The sequence below is a fragment of the Peromyscus eremicus genome, chromosome 11, assembly GCF_949786415.1.
Source record: "Peromyscus eremicus chromosome 11, PerEre_H2_v1, whole genome shotgun sequence".
Lineage (NCBI taxonomy): Eukaryota > Metazoa > Chordata > Mammalia > Rodentia > Cricetidae > Peromyscus > Peromyscus eremicus.
Genome location: NC_081427.1, coordinates 59,822,111 through 59,838,485, shown reverse-complemented (window position 1 = coordinate 59,838,485; position 16,375 = coordinate 59,822,111). Strand labels below are relative to the sequence as shown.

The 16,375-nt window shown below is 40.8% G+C and overlaps 1 protein-coding gene across 2 annotated transcripts in view; it reads right to left on the bottom strand.

Moving 5' to 3' along the window:
* Zfyve16 (zinc finger FYVE-type containing 16) overlaps positions 1-8,934 on the bottom strand; it is a 52,008-nt gene extending 43,074 nt beyond the window's left edge. For both annotated transcript variants that reach the window (XM_059276392.1, XM_059276393.1), the window contains exon 1: positions 8,815-8,934. The gene's annotated coding sequence lies outside the window, so the exon portion shown is untranslated. The remainder of the gene's footprint in view (positions 1-8,814) is intronic.
* Between the last annotated feature and the right edge of the window lie 7,441 nt (positions 8,935-16,375).

Sequence of the window (16,375 nt, the reverse complement as noted above, 5' to 3'; positions counted from 1 at the left end):
TCTCTCCAGTTCAGTATTATGAACTTTAACTCAAAAGTCAAAGAATAATTCACAATGAAAGACTACAAATACTTAAATATTAAAAGTAATATAAAGTATACTATATACAAACAAAAATATAGCACAGGAAACTAAAGTTAGCTTTATGAAAAGATCTGTGAGTAGCTGAGGCAGAAACCAAATGAGCTGGAGACATGGCAAGAATCTACCATGACCAACACCAGAAGGAAAGAACCCAAGTCAAGGGGCTCCTTCTCACTTCAATGGGATAAGTGAACATCAGAACAACGAAGAACACACAGAAATGAAAACAAATCAAATACACTTAGAAACCAAGCAATCATAATAACGTTAGGCTCAAAACCAAAGAAGCCCACCTACTGGAGGGCTGCTAGGGTACTATTACTCTGAAAATTAATGAATTAGGAAAAATTAGCAGAGAATTTATCTTTCACTTATTTACAGAATAGACTTCCAAATAATGCAGTAGTTACCATGAGAACATTCTTTAGGTAAGAACTCCAGTAAATATGTGCAGAAAGATTTAAACTTAAAAAAAAAAATCTTTTCATAGCTCCTAATGCAATAAATTGGTTAAGCAATTGTTACCAATAAATGTTACAACTTTAGAGAAAAAGTCTGATGTTCATGATGTTAGGGTTAGGTCAACACATTGCAATCCAGTGATCAGTTTTTACCATCAATAATGTGGAAGAACACCATCACACAGAACATGAGCCTGAATCTAACCAACCCTGAAAACTAACTTATGTTTGCAGGAAATTCAGTCATCTAAGGACAGCTAAATGACATTTTAAAAAGGCAACTATATAAATTAATCCAGAAAATAGAAGACTAAGTTCTTCAAGCTGTCTATGGTGAATGACTAGTTTTCAAAAAAATTTCTAAAGTGTTGCCAATTATCATTTTTGTAAAGCACAATAAAGCAATTCAAATTTTGTAAGAATACATATAAACAAAAGGATATGATAATTAAAAACATTCAAATGTTGCCTGGAATAGAGAATGAACAGGAGTGAGATAAGATTTTTTTAAGAACTAATTATGATCAAAAGACAGGAACTAAGGCAACCAGCGATTCAGAAGTAGAGAGCACAATGAGATATATATATAAATAAATAAAAGCAGAGAAATGAGGAAGAGATAAATATAAAATAGAAATTTAGAAATCCAACAATAGAATGAGAATAGAGTTCCAGAAGGGGAAAATTTCTTTTGAAAGCAATGCCAGGAAATTTTTTCAGAATTCATGAAAAATTGAACAGATAAAAATACATCATATCACAATAAAAATAAACAGAAATTCATACTTTTAAGCACATTACAGGAAAACAACTATACTCCAAAGAGCAGCCATAGAAAAAAGGTCATTTCAAAGTTACAACAATTATGCTCAGACCAAGCTTAAACTAAGGTATATTTCAGAACTATTTTCAATAACAACACATGGCATCCCAATTCAATAAAGCCCATTAGCACTTGTTTCCATTGTCAAATATATCATTATATTATAGACTGGACATAGAAATGTACACAAAACACAGATATTAAGCCAATGAAAGGAATTTGGAGGAAGAAACAATGTAGGAGATAAGAAAACACCAAAACATATTCTGAGAGAAAGAAGCATCTACGAAACTATGAAACAGGAACACATACCCTGAGGAGGAACATATGGGGACAACAGCTGATCATAAAAGTCAACAGCAGGAATCTTAGAGGCTGGGGACTCAGCAGAAACAGTTCCTTCCTCAGACATACTAACAGGATTAAATGTATTAAAAAGAAACAAAACTTGAAATCAACAGTTCAAACTTCCAATTTGGGAAAGCATATGAAAAACCAATTTATCCTAAATTAGAAATAGAAGAAAAATGAAAACTGAGGAATGCTGGGATCATAAGTACAGACCACCTCTCTGGCACTCATGCATGCACTGTGTTGTATTTATATGGGTTTTGCCCTTTTTAAATTGTTTTTACTTGTTTGGATTTTTGACAGGGTCTCATCTAGCCAGAATGCCTTTAATTCCTATACCCAAAGATGACCTTGAACTTCTGACCCTCCTGCCTCTATTTCTCCAGTGCTCTTTTTTACAGGTGTACATCACCATTTTGGAAGAGAACGTATGTGAGTGACCTCATCACAACTGCCAAAAGGTGGAAGCAACCACAACCATGTGTCTTTGATGGCCACAGAGATAAATAAACCATGTGCATACTATTATTTAGTGAAATGTATTAACCAAGCCACAAGAACACAGGAATGATCTCTAAACACAAATTGCTAAATAGAAGAATCTATATTTACTCTATGATTGAATTACATAGCACTCTGGAAAAGTAAGACTATAGAGAAAATGAACATACCAGTGATTGCCAATGGTTTGGAACTCGGGAGGGCTGGAGAGGGCTGAAGAATACAGTAGATGTTTCCTGGAATAAAGCTACCTGTATGATACTGTAATGGCAAACCAAGAGAAAAAGCACTTGAAAATACTCATAGAACTTTATACCACAAAGAATACATCTCAATGTAGACAATGAAAAAAGTTACTAGCTAGGCAAGGTGACTTATGCCTATAATACCAGTATTTGGAAATCTACAGCAGGAGGATTGCTGCATGTTCAAGGTCTGTCTAGGCTACACAGTAAGTTCCAGGCCAGGGCTACAACGTAAGACCCTGACAAAAAAACAAAAGACTTTTCAGGTCAGGGATCACAGAATGAAATGCTGAACACAACAAGAGTCAAAACTTACTGCAAATGTATGAACGACACTATTACAGGGAAAGGAGGGAAAAGGAAAGGTACTGACTTTTGAAATAAGTGTTTAAGACTAAAAGGAACACAAGCACAGGACTCTTCTTTTGGTTCCTAAAGCAACTATTTACTTTATGTCCTTGTAGGGCGTTATTTAAGTTATTTCATTTACTGTTACCATCTGGAGTAACTTTCCCCTGGGAATTAAACATCCAGGAGAGGATAGGGCCTAGTATTTTGTTCACTCATATATTGTGTTTTTTCCCCCTAATTTTTTTTGTTATTTTACGTGTACAGGTGATTTGCCTATATGTATGTCTGTGTACCACATGAATACCTGAGGAGGTGTCAGATCCCCTGGAATTGGAGTTATAGATGGCTGTGAGCCACACATGTGCTGGGAATTGAACCCAGGTCCTCTTAAAGAGCAGCCAGTGCTCTTAACTGATGAGCCATCTTTCTAGCCCAATATTCAGTGTCTTTATCAATACCCATCATAGAAGGTATGTTGTTGAGTCAACATAAGAGTTTCCAGAGAAAAGTAACAGAATTGGCCATCATTCTGGCATTACACTTCCCAACAGTAACAACAGAGCAAAGAAACATTGGGGCCATGTCTCTAAAACTCTCAAAGTAACAAATGAAGCCCTTAACCAAGTGTGGTGGTAGAAATATTGTTCAGACATACTGAAAGATGTGTTCTACAAAGAAGATGCAGACTCCAAAGAAGATAAAAACTTGAATCTAGGAAACAAGCTATTCCCTATCCGAGGGAGACAAATGGAATTCATACAAGATCAGAAGATGATAGCCCAGGAAAACTGCTACATTGTAGGACCAGAAGTAGAAGCTAGGTACCACACATCTGATGAGCTGAGCGATACTGCAAAGCCAAGATATTATTGTATACATTTGAACCTACTCAGAAGTGAATCGCATATCTTGTCTGAGGGGTTAAAATCCCAAAGACTACAAACTACACATTAAAAAACATGTGGGCCAGGCGTGGTAGTGCATGCCTTTAGTCCCAGAACTCAGGAAGCAGAGACATGCAGATCCTTAAGTTCCAGGACAACCAGGACTACACAGAAAAACCTTGTCTTGAAAAACAAAACAAAAAGATGTAAAATACATTCATAAAGATGCATGAGAGGTAGATACAAAAAAAACCAAGGTCACTTGTAACTCTAGGAGAGCAGTAATTACATAATGATACAAACACAAAGTAACTCAAAGTTAACATGTAACTAGCTTGAGAACCCCAGGGGAAATCATGTGCACTGTGAGTTTACAGAGAAGGTAGAAGCAGCAGATCTAACTCCTACCGACTATGATAGAAAACGGTACCCAAGCTAGAACACGGTACCTACCTACGAGGGAAGAAGGGAGGGAAGTACACGGCTAAATATGCTACTTAAACATCTGGTTAAAAAAGTGAACTCATTGGCACTGAAGCAGCCTGGCTCAGTCTTGTGAGGGAATTAGTCTTTACTGCCCATAGACATCTGTAGCTAGTAACCAATTAACTTTATTCTTAGGCATTTAAAGTATTAGTCTTTGTATTATCCCTGGGAGAATTGAGAAATAGTTACTGAAACTACTTTCTATATTCTATGATTCACATAGGGAGCCTAGACTAAGATAGGTTTCTCTGGTGAGTAGGATTCTGGGTAAGGAGAGCAAGAAAGAGTAACTGGGTTTTTCACCATAAATCTCTAGTATCATTTAAATCTTTATGTAGAGTATGGTTACACCACTCCCTTTTGAGACAAGATCTCACTATGTAGCTCTGGGTGGCCTTGCTATGTAGACCAGGCTGGCCTTGACTTGTAGAAATCTGCCTGTCTCTGCCTCTTGAGTATTAGGATTAAAGATATATGCATCATGCTAATTATCCCTTTGACACAAATTTAAAAATTGAAATTAAATACAATGGTTAAAAAAAAAAAAAAAAAAGTAGGCCAGGAGTGGTGACATACGCTTGTAATCCCAGCACTCAGGAAGCAGAGACAGGAGGATCACATAAGTTCAAGACCAGCCAGTATGATCTACATAGCAAATTCTAGGCCAGCCAGCACTACACAGTGAGACAGTCTCTCACAAAACCAACGCAAATGAATAAATACATACATATTTAAAAGAGTAAAGGAACTCTTAATACAGAATGTACTGAAAAGCTATTACCAGCCGGGCGGTGGTGGTGCATGCCTTTGGATCTCAGCACCCAGGAGGCAGAGGCAGGTGGATCTTTGAGTTCAAGGCCAGTCTGGTCTACAGAATCAGTTCCAGGACAGCCAGGGCTACACAGAGAAACACTTTCTTAAAAAACAAAAACAAACAAACAAACAATCACCAAAAGTTCTAAAAACAGTTTCCCACTAGCAAAATCCAGAGGGTTTTTTAAAAAACAAAGCAAAAGATCCATTAAAGAACATCTACAGAGCATCTCAACATAGTGACACACCCAAAAATACAGGAAACAATACAATCCAACAATTTGTAAAAGGTATGACAATGCAAATACTTTACATTGAGACCTTTTAACATGAAGTATTACTAAGCTGTGGACTTTCTCATTGCAACCAAACAGAAGATACTTATGGTCTAGCAATCTATTAAAAATAGAAGAAACAGACAAAATGTACGATACACTCTAGATTTTAAAGTTTACGTGTAGAAGCTCTGACGAGACTGTAAATCTTCTTACGTGAGAACGAGCATTATTTGTTTGCTTTTCTTTATTTATTTGTGTGGGCGTGGAGGTCAGAAGAAAATGTTCAGAAGCAAATAATTCTGTCCTTCCATCATGTGTGTTCTGGGAGCAAACGCCTCAGGTTGTCAGGCTTTGGCTGCACGAAACTTTACCCACTAGGCCATCTTGCCAGCCCAACGATGACTTGAGATATTTTTACTAACTTGGCCATTTATATACTCTCAGATTTCCAAACACATTTTTATAACATTCACTTTTAAAAACTGGTTTTAAAAGTCTCTTCATTGTTTTAAAAAAAAATTGGTAGCAACAGAAAAGATTAATAAGAAAATAAAACAATAATGAAACCTAAAATTGCTAAGGTGAGAGATGATGAGGACATGAGCAGAGACCGGTGAAGATGAAAAGAAACAGAAAAATAGCTAAAAAGCCAGAACTTTGGAGACTGAAACAAAGGAGAAGGCTGGAACTCAACAGTTTCCCACTGTGGGGGACCACGTAGACCAACGAAGTACATTATCACAAGCAACTGAAGCAGAGTGGGAAGGAGGAAACACTTCTGCACTACTGTGTGAAGTACCTTGAGAACATCCTGGGGGAGATGTCCAAGAGGCTGCTGAATATAAGGACCTGGAATGCAGAGAAGAGTCTGAGATAAAGGTTTGGAAGTTGGCAACACAAAGCTGTTAAAGGAAGTGACCTAGGAAAAGAATACAAGAGGACAGGAGCCTGACATTAGACAACTAGTGATCCCCAACCTGCTGTATAAAACTATGCCCTGGGTTACACATACTTCTGTAGAAAATATCCAATATGCAGTGCTGAATGACAGAAAATCACAAAACTCTGCAATATAAAACCACTCTACAAATAACTTGTTAAGGTAGTATTAGCAAAGGAGAAAATATGGAGGGACAATACCAAACTAAATCTAGCACAGGTATTTATGTAAGCCTTTAAGAGCTAAAGCGTTTATCTCTATGGTTTATTTTTAAAGAAGAAAAAGGCATGTACTTTTGTAAACAGGGTAGAAAAAGATAAAATTTATTTTCCTTAAAAAATAATATAATGCACTGGGTAGTGGTGGTGCATGCCTTTAATCCCAGCACTTGAGAGGCAGAGAAAGGCAGATCTCTGTGAGTTCAAGGCCAGCCTGGTCTACAGAGCGAGCTCTAGGACAGGCACCAAAAGTACACAGAGAAACCATGTCTCGAAAAAAAAACCAAACCAAACCAAACCAAAACAAAAAAGATATAATGCAGTCTTACGATACAAAAATTATTAATAAAAATCTGCTAGAAAGGCATTTGGACACTAGACTGTAAGTGGGTAAAATAAATTATATGTTAAGATAATAATATGATTATGAAAAAAATGTTCAATGTACATTAAATAATTAGGGCTTAAAACACCATTGGTTGCTTACTAAGTTGAAACGAAGTTTTGTTTTTTTAATAGAATAAAGAACTTGACATTGGTGAGGTGTGAGTTCTAAGAAAGAATCTCAACTGCTACTGACAGCAAATGATATGCCCTCTCAGGCCAACAATGGAACAACATGAAGAAACAGTCTTGGGGAATCCCAATTCTCTCTTTAAACTCAAGAAAATAACCCAAAACTACTGAAAAAGATGCAGATACTTTACCAATTGTTAGGTGGGAATAATTCAAACAAATGACATGGGAACACAACAGAAAATTATGAAAACCATCCAAGTTAATTTCTATGTCTGTCCAAATAAAAAAAGGGGGGGGGGGTGCTTAGTCTATGACCTAGTAATTCAACCTCCAGAAAATCATCAGCACTTGTGCACAAGAACACAAGGACCTTTGAACGTTGCAAAGTTTGTAAGTGAGACGCACAAGAGAATAGACTATTTAATAGAAGAATTGTTGAATCACTTTTCTCATGCTTTGCTAAGAACACTTAAAAGTAGTGTCATCCAGGTATCCTCTTTTCTAACCATGTGACTACACAAAGACAGATTTTCTTTGTGAGCTTTAATCTAAACAAGCCAGCACGCCAGGATGAACTGAGAAACACAAGAACTGAGCTGTCTTCTACCACGGCAGACACTAAAGTAACTTGCTTCCAGGTAAAACAAGACCATCCTGCTCCCTAAACTTAGTTTTGGAAAGATAGTTGATTTTCAATTGAGATACTTAGCAAGTACAATGTTTTTACTTTTATCTAGCCTTATTTTTGAGACAGCAATTTACTGTGTACACCAGGCTGGTTTGTAGCTCAGTCCTCCTGCCTCCACACTGTTACTCGCTGGGATTAGTCATGACCCATCATGCTTCATTATAATACTATTTTTAAGTGAATACGTGAAAAAAAAATTTTCTGAGTTTTAATTTCCAAAATGTAATTATAACGCATTAGCAATTATTTTTTTCTCAATATTTTTCAATTGTCATTATCCTCAATCATAGGGGGACTAAGTGCAACACAGTATTATGATTGGGGATAAAAGGAATTTAGTTTTATCTGTGAGGCAGCTACTTCAAAAGGGGCTTTTGCTCATATATTATGTGTATAGTGGAAAGGTAATCGGTATATGTGTAAGGCTTTTAAAGCCATTGGAAGGGCAAGCAACCTGATCCTTAAGTTTAAAATGCACTGGGGGGAGGGGGGGGGGCAAAAAGAACAAAGAAAAATGTCAAAAAGTTAAGCAGATGATTACTTTTGCATGGTAGAACTCTATCATTCCTTATTCCTTGCCGTAATTTTAAAATGGCTTACCACTAAATATGTAGTTTAATATCCAAGAGAGAGAAAAAGAAGTTACGTGACAAATCGGAGCTCTACTGAATGCAAACCATTAAACTTTTGCCAACTCAAGACACGCCAAACTCAGCTGAGGAGATGACGGAACCCGATGACATGACATCACTCAATCCTTCTTCGACCAAAAAAGATGAACTTAATATTAAATTCACGGGCCGGCTTTCTGCCCAATCAAGAACATGGGTCTGGAACGTAACCATTTGCAATCACGGTCGTATAAACAAGTTAACGGCTAAAAGTCAGGTCATCTCTTCAGAGGCACGAAAGAAAAGGCAGCGGGAGCGGACACCGGGGCATCCCTGCGCCGGAGGCGGCGGCGGCGGCGGCGGCGGACTCCCGGGTCCCAGTGCACTCCGGGCCGGGCCTGCGGTGGGGTCGGGTATCCCGGCTGCACAGCGCCCAGGGCGGCCAGCGGGTCCCGGAGGAAGGCAAGGCCCGGCCGTCGGAGCCCGGCGAGTCCGCGGCCACCCCGCCCCTCCGCCCGCAGCACGCTGAGGAGAGGCCGGCGGCGGCTCCGGGGCTCTTACCTCCCCACACCCCGCCGAGCTCTCGGGGACTCGACGCGACGCCGCAGTGAGGCATGAAGAGCGACCCGGCCACGACACCCGGGACTGCGCGACGCCGACCCAGAGCCCGTCCCCTGCCGACCCAGCCGAGCGGCGCGCAGGCGCAGAGAAGCCTTCCAGCTGCCACGCCCCCTCCGGGAGGGTAGGCCTCTGCGCAGGCGCGCTGCTCGGGTCCGAGCTGGCGCGCCGGAAATGGCTGAGCGCCTTTGCTTCTAGCTGAGAGCTTGCTGCAGGGAGGTTCTAGTTGATGCGGAGCTCGGGTTTGCACCGGCCAGACCAGCGGCGCACATCGTGTCTTGCCCCCGGCAGCTCCCAAATGCCCGTCCCCGCGACGGAGTGGACCGGCCGGCGCCGCCGACCCCGCCCTGCCCTCCTGGCTGTACTTCTGCATTGCCATCCGGTTGTGGCCTCTAGAGCAGCTGCTGTCTAAAAAAAAAACCAGAAGCCAGCTAACTTGTGTGAAGGAGAAGCGGAACGCCAGTCACGCTTTGTCTGCTTCGGCCTTCGTCATTTTCGCCCCAAGTTTTCTAAAGTTCAAAGCGAGAGAAGAGAAAACTGGGATCCAGACCTGCTGGATTTGTGTCGCTGTGATTTGTGCTCAGAGACTTCACATCCTCAGTCAGCAATTTGCAACTGTAGTTTGTGATCCTTCAGAGATTCTGAGTCTCCAGTTTGGGTTTTCCTAAACTCTGAGATGGAATTGTGCGATTATAGCTCAAGAGCCAAACTTTTGGTTACGTGAAATGATTTATATGTTTTATGACAGAGAATGAATGCATAAGAGATGATTTGCTTACATTACCTAATTGATTTTAAGAATAATTCCGTAAAGTACATAGTTCATTTTCTCTATTATACGTTGTACATTGTTCACAGATAAAGTGGGTCCATCGCCTTTTCGGAACCTCAATTCAGAAGCAGGGATTCATGTATACAAATTCATATTAGGGACAAAGTATCTATATAGCACAGTGTAAAGACAAATAAGACATATTTAAAAATAAATAAAACACCAGCCGGGCAGGCGGTGGTGGCGCACGCCTTTAATCCCAGCACTCCGGAGGCAGAGCCAGGCGGATCTCTGTGAGTTCGAGGCCAGCCTGGGCTACCAAGTGAGTTCCAAGAAAGACGCAAAGCTACACAGAGAAACCCTGTCTTGAAAAATCAAAAATAAATAAATAAATAAATAAATAAAACACCAGCCCTTAATAGTGTGTGCACAGCAATTCACAAAATTGCATAAATGTCTACCACGTTTATTCATGTTGAAACTCAATAACAAAGACATAAGTAGTGTATTCGCTATAAATATAATTTACTAATATGCTTTCTCTCTCTCTCCCCTCTCCCCTCTCCCCTCTCCCCTCTCCCCTCTCCCCTCTCCCCTCTCCCCCCTCCCCCCTCCCCCTCCCCCCTCCCCCCTCCCCCCTCCTCTCTCCTCTCTCCCTGATTTATTTATATTTTGACAAATTCACACTATGTAGTCTAGACTAACTGTATAATTCTGCCTCAGCCTCCTAAGTGTTGTGGAATATTAGTTGAAGATATGTTACATTTGTTCATGCTGTAGAATATTTAATGATGCAAAAATGTGTTGCATTTGTTTAACTCTGTGAAGCTGTATTACTGTGTCTGTCTAAAACACCTGATGGTCTAATAAAGAGCTGAACGGCCAATAGCAAGGCAGAAGAAATGATAGGTGGGGCTGGCATGCAGACATAATAGAGAAGAAGAGATCTAGGAGCAAGAAAAGGAGAAAAAGAGATCTCCAGGGGCCAGCCACCCAGCCACACAATAAGCTATGGAGTAAGAAGTGAAGAAAGGTAGATAGAAAGAGAAAAGCCCGGAGGCAAAAGATAGACAGGATAATTTAAGAAAAGCTGGCTAGAAACAAGCCAAGCTAAGGCCAGGTATTCCTAAGTAAGAATAAAACTCTGTGTATTTATTTGGAAGCTGGATTCCTGGTATGTACCACTACACCCAATTTGGGCAGTGTTTTTTAAATGACAAAGGAAAAGAAATTTGTATGGGTTTCTTTGGATTCTGATGTGTTTTTATTAAAGTAGTTTCTTTAACTAGTTTATTAAATGACAGCTTATTTAGATAACTTACTCTCCTCAGTTCCTACATATGTACTAAATAAGCTAAAACAAATGATTAGGCATATACCTTAGATTTTTTAAAATAGTAGTTTGGGGCCCAGAACTACTTAAATAAAACAAAAACATCCTATAATAGATTGTTACATTGTTAACAATTTAAAAACACTGTAACAATGTTACTTTGTGGCTTCAGCTGTTTCGTAACATGTAGCTGTGTTTGTTTGCTAAGTCATGCTGTTCTGTAGCATTGAGTTCAACACTGACAGCTTTGTTAACTTGTGGCTTCCAGAATAATAAGGAACACACACATGCTATTAAAAACTTAAAGGCCTTTCCCATACAAATGCGAGTGTACTTTGTATCCCTTTTATTTGCTCTCAGGAGCTTTCTCTGTGCAGTACATTATTATAGGAGTTAGAAGAATTACAAACATGACTGATTCATGACTTAACACGGAAGAAGTTCACAATCTACTCCTGCCATTCTTTTATTTACCAGCATAATCATGTGGGAGACAAATGGAAAATTTGTATTGGGGAAGAGCAGGGAGAGCTAAATTCTATGTTAATATTACTGCTAAAGCCATTCCTTTTTTTTTTTTTTTTTTTTCTGAGACAGGATTTCTCTGTGTTACCCTGGCTGTTCTGGAACTCAATATGTAGATCAGGCTGATCTCAAACTTGGAGATTAGCCTGCCTCTGCCTACCAAGTGCTGGGATTAAAGGTGTGTACCACCACCACCCAGCATATTATTCTTTTTTTTTTTTTTTTTTTAGCTGAACCTTAGAAACATAGTATTTTATTTGTTAGTTTTGGAATGCCCTATGAACTGTTTCTGATTTTTTATAATATTCATTTGTCTTTATTCTTGAGAATTTCATAAATGTATATACAATGAAACCTGATGAAATCCATCCCAACTTTCTCTAGCCAACTCTTCTAAGCCCCACCTCCTACATGGCCCCTCCCAATTCTATATTCTCTTTTAGAAAATAATACTCCAGGTGGTGGTGGTGCACACCTTTAATCCAGCATTCAGGAGGCAGAGGCAGGCAGATCTCTGTGAGTTAGAGGCCAGCCTAGTCTACAAAGCAAGTTCCAGGACATCCAGAGCTGTTATACAGAGAAAACTTGTCTCAAAACAAAACACACACAAAAAAAACAAACAAACCATTAAGTTCAATTAGTGTTTCCTGGATATATATGGGTGCAGGGCCACCCATTGGAATATGGAAAATCTACCTGTGGCCACACTTTCAAATAAGCGTGATTATCCATCCCAAGCAGCTCCCAATTACCAATAACTCCTCAGTAAGAGATGGGGCTGGGCAGTACCTTCCCAGTCCATGCCAGAAGTTTGGTGGGATTGATCTTGCACTGGTCTTGCACAGGTGGACAGCTGGTGTGCAATCATGAGGGCAACAGCCATGCTGTGCCAGAAGTGTGCATTTCACAGCGTCCCTCACCATCATCTAGCTCTTACATTCTTTCCCCCTCCTCTTCTTCAATGTCCCCTGAACCTCGGTAGCAGTGGTAGAGAGTGAGAAAAATATCTCATTTAGAGCTGAGCACTCAGGCTCTCATTTTCTGCCCTTCGACTCTTGCGCATTTCAGCATCCACTGTTGCCTGCTGCAAAGAGAAGCTTCTCTGGCTCAAGTGGAAAGCAGACTAGTCAACGGCTATAGACATAAATATTTACAAGGCAAGTGGACAGCATGGCCACTTTGCAAAATTACAGTAGCAGATTCTATCCCATGGCCTATGACTTCCTAAACCATGGACTTTCCAGCAGGATGACAGTGCCAGTACAGTCTCAAAGCCAATCAGAAAGCTGTTCTTTGACCTGTAACAGTCACATCACTACGGTGAGCATCCCATTCACTCTTATTAGCATAGATTAGCCGTATAGCGTAATGTTTCATTTAAGACGTCTTTATGCGTGTGTACAGTTCTTTGGATCATATTAATCCTCCCACTGCTCCCCCTCCCATCTGCCTCTCACCTCTTTCCATTGGCTCCCTTCCTCTCACCAAATAGTCCCTCTATTTTCATATATGTACTTTTTTTAACCCAGACTTTGGACACTAGAGAAAATACGTAATATTTATTTCTGAGTCTGGCTTTTTTTGAGCTTAACATGTTAATCTTTAGTTCCATGAATTTTTCCGAAAGTGACATGATTTTGTTCTTTTTCTATGGCTAAAACTCCCATCTTGTCAATGTATCACATTTTCTACACATCCATTTGCCTTTAAAACTTTTTATTATGTTTATTTATTTTGTGTACTTTTGTGCATGTGTAAGTATGTGCATGTCATGGCATGCACGTGTGGGTCAGAGAACAACTTGTGCAGTCATCTCTCTGTTCCCACCATGTGGATTCCACAGATGGAATTCAGGTGATCAGGCTCGGTGGGAGATGCTTTTATTCACTGAGCTATCCCAGTGACCCCTAGGCATCCATTTTCTATAGATCCGTTCATCTGTTGATGGGTACTGTGTACATTAGTATGGCAAAAGTGTGTGTGTGTGTGTGTGTGTGTGTGTGTGTGTGTGTGTTGTAATTTAAACAGCATTAAGAAGTAGGATCTTCATAATATGAGTAAGTCATGAAGACAGATCTCTCCTGGGTAAAGTTAGCCTATACACACACACACATTGCTTTTTAATGCTTGAGTTTATTCTCTTCTTCCTTCCACCATTGGAAGTACATCAAGATTGCACCACTTCTAAGAAGTAGGCCTTCACCAAACACTGAACTTGCTAGCATCTTGTCTTTAGACAGCTTCTCACTATGGCCAATCAAAATTTTTTGTGACTTCCTTCATTAACTAAAATGAAGAAGAAACCTAACACATGAAATGCAGTGTTAAATAAAATATCATTGAAAAAGAATTTGTGGTAAGGTTTGGGTTTGAACTATGGATATGAGGAAGGGTCTCACTGTGGAGTCCAGGCAGGCCTTGAACTTGTGATCTTCCTGCCTCAGCCTTCCCAAGTGTTGGGATTACAGGTATGTGCTACTGCACCCCACTGAGAAAATAAATTTCTGTTATTTATAAATTACCCAGTCTCCAGGAATTCTGTCATAGAAGCATCAAAGGAGTAAGACAGTGTTGCAGCCTGGAAAACATTTCCCAAGGGCAAGGCCTCAGAGGCCGGGTCAGCAGCGAACTTTCTGATCTCATTCTCCCCAGGTGAGTCACAGAAACAGAATTCCTCTTCCTCCAGCGTGGAGCCTTGTGGTGGTTTGCCTAAGAATGTCCCCAGTGTCTTTGAATGCTTGGTCCCCAGTCGGGGGTGCTGTTCGAGGAGTTTTAAAGGTGTGGCCTTGCCACAGAAATGCGTCACTGGGGCGGAGCTTGGAGGTTTCAAAGCCTGGTGCCAGCGCTTGCTTGCGCTCTCTGCCTCATGCTTGCACTTTAAGATGTGAGCGCTCGCCGGGCGGTGGTGGTGCACACCTTTAATCCCAGCACTCAGGAGGCAGAGCCAGGCGGATCTCTTTGAGTTCAGGGCCAGCCTGGGCTACCAAGTGAGTCCCAGGAAAGGCGCAAAGCTACACAGAGAAACCCTGTCTCGAAAAACAAAACAAAACAAAACAAACAAACAAAAAAGATGTGAGCGCTCAGCTCGCTGCTCCAAACGCCATGCCTGCTGCCATGCTGCCCCCACCCTGGAGGACTTCAAGCTTCGAGAACCAGAAGCCCAAATAAACTTTTCTTCCGCAGGTTGCCTTGGTCATGATGTTTTATCACAGCAATAGAAAGGTAACTAATACAATCATAAAAGCCAGCAGTAGAGGCAAGAATTACAACTCTAACTTTCCCTGCTGCTCTGTCTAGGAGTTGGCCATAAAGAAATTAAGACCTTTAACCAGGTGTGGCGGTGCACACTTGCTAATTGTCTGTCTTTTGTTATAGAAGTGTCCACCATGATGGCCAAGAAAGGAATCACCCTTTTCGTTCCCTGACACGATTAGTAATGCAAAAGTACTTAGTACATGAGAGCTAAGTTTGAAAGAGGTATAGAAAGGTTTAAAAGGAAATTCACAGAAATATGAAATGTGTTTTTCTTTGCATGGCGAATTCATGAGTGATTATTCCCCCCCCCCCGCCCCTTTTATTTCTAGTTTTCCATATTTTCTAATCTCCTTTTCAATAGGGACCTGATATTTTAACAATGGAATGCTGTCTTTTTAAATTTAAAAACAAGTCTGTATGTATATGTAGTGTGTAGGCGTGTGGGCACATTCAAATGTGTTTGGCTGCACGTGTGTGTGTGTGGGGGGGTGCATCTGCACATGTCGGCCTATGTGTATGGAGGCCTTAAGTTCACATTGGGTATCTTCGCCAATTGTTCTCCATTTCTTTTATTGAGGCAGGCTCTTCCACTGAACCTAACTAAGCTCACTAATTCCGGCTCATCTAACCAGCTTGCCTTGGGGATCTACTGTCTCAGTCTCCCAGTGCTGGGATTAAATGCTTCTACCATACCTGTCAGGGTTATACGGGTTCTGGGGATCGGAAATCCATGTTTGTGCAGCGAGTAATTTATCCACTGAACCATCTTTCAGCCTCCAACACTGGCTTCTAAAAAGTATTGCTAAGGACTAACAGTGAAGCTCATGCATGCAGCCCTGGGTTCAATCCCCAGGACCAGAGAAATACAAAGCCCAAGATCAAAAAACTTCATTGAATGCATAATTAAGTTACCAGTAGCCTCACTTTCATTTTGCAATCTCTGTATGTAATGTATTGCATGACTGTGAGTCAGAGGACATAGCTCTAAAGGATGGAGGAGCACTCATGTCTGTCTTAGGGGTAGCAACAAGGCATAGTCGTTCCCAAGATTAAGACAGAGCTTCAACACCAGGACACAGGGGTTCTTAGTAAGGAAATCCTTGGAGTTCTTTGCCGAATGCACTTGATTCTCCTGTCTTCTAGACATACGATGACAGCATACTTCCTGCCCCCTTGTGACTGAGTAGGACACACAAGACTGATCCAGGCAAGTCAACTGTGAGCAGGAAGGGTGTGTGTCATTTCTAGGCTGGATTCTTTGCTCAGCCAAGTGAGGTCACCCGGAACCTACTTTCTCTCCAACACAACTGCTGAGGCCCGCTGTGTCTGTGGCTGAATCCTCGAGAGCCTAATGAACAAGAGCATCTCTGCCAGAGGAAACAAGCCTGTTGTCCTGTGCCACAAGGACAGTGGGAACTGCTGAGTGGCAGCCATTTAACTTAGCCATTCCCAGCAGATCAACTAAACCTTCAGGTATCCCCTGAGATTTAAGGGTGCTATCCAGAAGGATGTGCTGAGACAGTGTCTACATGAGAGCGTCTGTGGAAACTCTGTTTACTAGTGTGATTTTTTCCCCTCTGCTAGTAAATTACTCCATGTTTTCAACTATTATGATTTGT